The sequence below is a fragment of the Pongo pygmaeus genome, chromosome 12 (genome assembly GCF_028885625.2).
Source record: "Pongo pygmaeus isolate AG05252 chromosome 12, NHGRI_mPonPyg2-v2.0_pri, whole genome shotgun sequence".
Classification (NCBI taxonomy): domain Eukaryota; kingdom Metazoa; phylum Chordata; class Mammalia; order Primates; family Hominidae; genus Pongo; species Pongo pygmaeus.
Genome location: NC_072385.2, coordinates 30,591,839 through 30,598,229, shown reverse-complemented (window position 1 = coordinate 30,598,229; position 6,391 = coordinate 30,591,839). Strand labels below are relative to the sequence as shown.

The 6,391-nt window shown below is 47.6% G+C and overlaps 1 long non-coding RNA gene across 1 annotated transcript in view; it reads right to left on the bottom strand.

The window, feature by feature from the left end:
* Positions 1-3,250: 3,250 nt before the first annotated feature.
* The window catches only part of LOC129025061 (uncharacterized), a 42,986-nt gene continuing 39,845 nt past the window's right edge, over positions 3,251-6,391 (bottom strand). Inside the window, exon 3 of the long non-coding RNA XR_008497163.1 lies at positions 3,251-5,680. This is a non-coding gene — a long non-coding RNA (uncharacterized LOC129025061). The remainder of the gene's footprint in view (positions 5,681-6,391) is intronic.

The following is a 6,391-nucleotide window of genomic DNA, read 5'->3' as shown; positions in this document are numbered from 1 at the left end:
CCTCCTGCCTCCTGCGTTCAGGCCAGCCACTCCCACCACCATTGGTTAAAAAATAATAAGGCTGGGTGCGGTGGCTCACGCCTGTAATCCCAGCACTCTGGGAGGCCGAGATGGGCAGATCACAAGGTCAGGAGATCAAGACCATCCTGGCTAACATGGTGAAACCCCATCTCTACTAAAAAAATATAGGCATGGTGGCAGGCACCTGTGGTCCCAGCTACTCAGGAGGCTGAGGCAGGAGAATGGCGTGAACCCTGGAGGCGGAGCTTGCAGTGAGCCGAGATCATGCCACTGCACTCCAGCCTCGGCGACAGAGCAAGACTCCATCTCAAAAAAAGAAGAAGAAGAGGAACCTTTGGAACAGCCGGGTCATCCGGGCAGAGTGTTTGGTTTGGTCGCTGCTTTTTTGGGTGTTTGTTTTTTGTTCATTTAAGCCTGGATTCCTTAGCATATATAAGGTAACACTCCCTTAAGACAACTTAAATACAATGTCAGCCACACATGCAAGCCACATGGGTAATCTAGTAGCCATATTTTTTAAAAGTGAAGAGAAACAGATGAAACCAATTTTAATATTACTTTATTTCACTTAATATATTAAATATCTAAAAATTAGCATTTCAACATGTAATCCATAGAAAAACTATTCATGAGCTATTTTCCTTTGTTTTGTCTTTGAAATCTGGTGTGGGTTTTCAACTCGTCATCCACCTCCGCTCGACTGTCCACCCCTCCAGCGCCCAACAGCTTTGTGCAGCAAGTGGCCTGGGACAGGACAGCACAGCCCGGCGCCTCTAAAATGAGCCCAAATCAAGCTGTGGCCACTCAGACCACATCAGTCACTTTGAGTTTTTGGTCTGCTTGTTTTTGTCATCCAATACGACCTTCACCGAGTCAGCAGGCATGTGCCAATGAGCCCTAAATATTAAGAACACATTGACATGATTCCCAGGGTAGCAACATCTCCTTACTTGAAAAGCATAACCCAAACGCAGGCCTTTCAAAGGTGGAGTAGCCGATGCTGAGAGAAGAGCTGCTTCCTCCGCTTTCATCAGCACCACAATCAAAAGGCAAGAGAGGCTGCAGCTGAAGGGAGGGGAGGGATGTGGTCAAGACCAGGAGTGATCAGCTGGGACCTCTGCACCCAGCATTCAGTGTGGACATGGGTCTCTCTGCTTTCCTGTTCTCTTTGGCTCCACTGTTCATTTTTAAAGCCATGCTGCATCATGTCGGTAAAGGAACTGGTCCTAAGGTCAGCCTAGGGAAAAGCATGTTAATAGATCCTCCAGACCTCAGGTTCTAAAGAACGGAGCAGCATTTTCCTAAGATGCCTCAGGAGCCACCTAAGCCACTGGGGGGGAAAGCCTGCCAAGTCTTCTTCAGGGCCAGGAGCAAGGTTTCACCACCCAGGCCCCTCCACCCTGGCCCAGGGACTCCCATTCTATGGAGCTGGGGCTCTGCTGAGCACAGCTCTCCCCTGGGCTGGAGCGCCCGTCTGGCAGCCTGCTCTGGCTCAGGAGGAGACGAGCCTGGGGGGTCATCCATGAAAACTCCACACTGCCTCCTGGGCACTCGGTTCTTTCTTCTGACCCCCAAAACATATATACACAGGACTCTTCTACTTTTAGAAGGGCTTTGATAATCCCTGCAAGGAGAGACCGGGTTACAGAAAGCACAAAAGTGGTCAATTTGCAAAGGTTCCCAAACCTTGGCAAGTTCTTCTAGTTCCTGACTTCTACCTGGGATGACAGATGGCAATTTGACAGGACCCAGGGACGGATTTTTGAAATGAAATGTTGCATACTACAGAAAAGCCCTGTGAATATAATCCCACCTTTGGCCTCATTGTTGACTCTATCAAATCCTAACATGTTTATGGATTTGATTCATATTTACTTTTAAGATGTGAACAATTATAGGTAGTATGATATAATAAAGTATAATAAAAATAATAGGTTTGTGAGTGCTAGTGTATCCTTCCCCCAGTGTCTGTGTATGTGCACACATGCACACACAGGCACATGCATTCATGTGCACGTGTGCGCGCGCACACACACACACACACACACACAGGCAGTGAGTGAGCCCTCAGATCCAGCCTCTAGCCTGGGAAACTCCTCATTCTGTACAGGCTATAGAGATCACTGACCATGGAGCTTGTTTGAGGAACTAAAGACGTAAAAAGGAATATAAGCCAGTGGAGTGCAGTGGCTCACACCTGTAATCCCAGCACTTTGGGAGGCCAAGGTGGGTGGATTGCCTGAGCTCAGGAGTTTGAGACCAGCCTGGGCAACACGGTGAAACCCCATCTCTACTAAAATACAAAAAATTAGCCAAACATGGCGGTGCGCACCTCTAATCCCAGCTATTCAGGAGGCTGAGACAGAAGAATCGCTTGAACCCGGGAGGTGGAGGTTGCAGTGAGCCGAGATCGCGCCACTGCACTCCAGCCTGGGTGACAGAGCAAGACTCCATCTCAGGAAAGAAAAAAAAAAGGAATCTAAGCCGTTTACTTTATCCTTAAACTTGGCTACAAGCTTTGTGCTATTTGTCTGCTGTTCCTCAGTAAAAAAGTGAAAATCACCTTAACCAAGCACGTGTTCTTACTCACCCCAGTCCTCAAACACTGGCCAACCTTCCACAGTGTCATATATATATATATCCTGTAACTTGTGGTTAGGCCCAGCTTTATCGGTAATTAACATTGTATAACTGTGCCTCAATTTACAGGTCTATCCTCTTTCCAGTGAACATTTAGGTTCTCTCCTTTTCCTGAACTAAACAAAGCTACAATTATTAACATTGTTTACGGCCAGGCACACTGGCTCACACCTGTAATCCCAACACTTTGGGAGGCCGAGGCAGGAGGATCACTTGAGGTCAGGAGTTTGAGACCAGCCTGACCAACGTGTAGACATGACCATGTCTCTATTGAAAATACAAAAATTAGCCAGGTGTGGTGGTGCGCACCTGTAATCCCAGCTACTAGGGAGGCTGCGGCAGGAGAATTGCTTGAACCTGGGAGGCAGAGGTTGCAGTGAGCCATGATGGTGCCACTGCACTCCAGCCTGGGTAACAGAGCAAGACTTCATCTCAAAAAACAAACAAACAAAAAACATTGTTAACCAGTGCTGTTGTGAAACACTTTTGATTTCAGGTGATCTGATGTAATTGAAAGGTGTCTCACTGTGGTTTTTATTTGCCTTCTGATTCTAGCACAGCTGAGGATTTTTTTTTTTTTTTTTTTTTTGACAGAGTCTCACTCTGTCACCCAGGCTGGAGTGCAGGGGTGCGATGGTGGCTCACTGCAGCCTCAACCTTCTGGGCTTAGATGATCTTCCCACCTCAGCCTCCTGAGTAGCTGGAACTCCAGGCACATGCCACCATACCCAGCTAAGTTTTTATAGAGATGGGGTTCTGCCATGTTTCCCATGCCAGTCTCAAACACCTGGGCTCAAGTGATCCTCTTGCCTTGGCCTCCCAAAGTGCTGGGATTACAGAGGTGAGCCACTGCGCCCAGCCACAGCTGAGGATCCTTTCATAGGCCATTGATCATCCTGCTTTCTTCTATGAATTGCCTGTCATGCCTTTGGTATGGACAGTTGTTTAACGTAGGAGTGTCATGCCTGACATGGTAAAGGAAAGGTCCAGTATCTTCCAATGGGAATGTCTTCCCAGCAGAATGACCCCAACGAAGGAGGCATTTGGTAAAGGCATGGATCACCCCAAGAGCCAGAGGATTTGTTCAGTCAGCACCTGAGCCTCCTCTTGCAGGTGTTCTAACAGAATGGGGCCAAATGTTGACTTCAGTTGCAGCGATCCCTCTGCACAGTCCCTTTTAGGAACCTAAAACCTTTGCAGGTGAAAATGACGTGTTTTCAAAGTGAACACACGCATCACCAGGTTGCACTGATGGAAAACTATTTCTATTCACTTTCTGTGGCAGCCAAGACAAATTACACAAAATGTTGACGTAAAACAACGGAAGTGTATTATCTCACAACTGTGGAAGCCAGAAGTCCAAAATCAAGGTACTGGCAGGGGCGTGCGCCCTCTAGAAACAGCGCGGGGAAGCTGCTCTTACCCCTTCCAGCTTCTGGTGGTTGTCGGCCTTCCTTGACTTGTGGCTGTGATGGTCCGATCTCTGCCTCCGTCTTCACAGGACCTTCTCCTCTGTGTGTCTCGTATAAGACACTTGCCATTGTGAGATTTTTATGAAGGGAGTGTGTGTGTGTGTGTGTGTGTGTGTGAGAGAGAGAGAGAGAGAGAGAAAGAGGCTGAAGGAGGCTGAAGGAAGGGCCAGTATTTTAAGCCATCCATGATCTTTTCACTGCTCTGCTGTGTGACCTGGGCCCGTTAGTTCACCTCTCTGAACCTCCTCTCCACCCTATGAACTGGAGCCAGTGACCGCCAGCTCTTGGAGTCAGGAGCATTGATGTGGGTGTGAAAGCACCTGGCATGTGGTCATTACTCAACACATAACTTTGAACTTTGCTCTTTTAAAGGAAAGATGCTTACAATCTTGAGGGAAGATAAGATTCAGTGCTTAAAATGATAGCAAACATTTCCATGTGTCCGAAGCTCTTCCCAGCACATTACACGTATTCATTCACTTTATCCTCTTCATGACTCTATGAGACAGGCATCATGACCCTCCTCATTTTGCATATGGGGAAACTGAGGCCCAAGTTCACAGAGCTGGTGCATGTTAGGCTGTCTCTCGGGAGAAGGAATGTGCTAAGGGAGGAGAAAGAAGCTCAGTGTGGACTTGAGGACTCAAAGAAAGAGAATTGCTCGATTGGAGAAATGCAGGAAGAAATTCAGGAAGGCTTCAGGACCTTGGTGACCACTGACATTCATAGAGATGGATGTGAAGTGAAAGCCTTTGAGGTCCCTGTCCATGGACAGAGGAATCTGCTCTTCGCAGCAGTTTCTACTCTCACACCTCCCTCACCTTCACTGGCCTTTCCAGAGCTTCAGGGAAGCAACCCTGATCCCTGACCCCCTCCAACAGGGAGGAGGTGATTCAGCCAGGCCAGATGTCAGAGCCCAAATGTCCTTTCCCAAGGATAATAACTGTGGTTATTGTCCAAACTGAGACACTTTGGTGGGGTGGGAGTTGTAACCATTAAGTCAGGATAAGAGGTGTCATCCGCGACTATCTCAGCAAACGAGGTCAGAGAGTCACCTTGTCACTTTAGCAGCAGCTGCCTGAACCTATAGAACATAAACTGCAGTTCAACAGGCCCCTCCTGGACAGACAATGTGTTCAAGAGGAGTTTCGGGATAGTGGGGATCCCTGGTAAATGTGGCCCCAACCAAATAGAATTGGGTGACAAGACAGCCTGGAGAAATCCTGTGCAGGGGCAGCAGGGAGAGGCAAAGGCACCCGCCTGCCCAGACATGCCTTCTTAACACAGCCTGCACCTCCCTCTGTGTTTTAGAGATAACAAAAGGCCAAAGGCAAAGATCTGAGCAGATGCCTCAAAGAAGATATATAGATGGCAAATGAGCAGATGAAAAGGTATTCCACATCATATGTCATCAGAGAAATGCAAATTAAAACAACAATGAGACACAGTTACTGGATACTACACACCTATCAGAATGGCCCAAATCCAGGGCACAGATAGCAGCAAATGCGATGAGGACGTGGAGCAATAGGAACTCTCATTCATTGCTGTTGGGAAGCAAAATAGGCAAACTGTGAAAAACAGCTTGATGGTTTCCTTCAAAACTAAACATCCCCTTACCACACAATCCAGCAATCATGCTCCTTGGTATTTGTGCAGATGAACCGAAAACTAATGTCTGCACAGAAACCTGGGCACACATGTTTATAGCAGCTGTGTTTATCATTGCCAAAACTTGGAAGTAATCAAGATGTCCTTCAGTAGGTGAAGGGATAAATAAACTGATACATCCCGGCCGGGCATGGTGGCTCACACCTGTAATCCCAGCCCTTTGGGAGGCCGAGGTGGGCAAATCACTTGAGGTCAGTTTGAGAGGCCAAGGCGGGCGAATCACTTGAGGTCAGGAGTTCGAGACCAGCCTGGCCAACATGATGAAATCCCATCTCTACTAAAAATACAAAAATTAGCCAGGCGTGTTGATGGGCACCTGTAATCCCAGCTACTCAGGAGGCTGAGGCAGGAGAATAGCTTGAGCCCGGAAGGCGGTAGTTGCAGTGAGCTGAGATCCCGCCACTGCACTCCAGCCTGGGCGACAGACTGAGACTGCATCAAAGTAAATAAATAAATAAATAAGGATATATCCAGACAATGGAATATTATTCAACACTAAAAACAACTGAGGTACCAAGCTCTGAAGTGAAATGGAGGAAATGTAAATGCTTCCAATTATGTGGCATTATGGGAAGGACAAAACAATG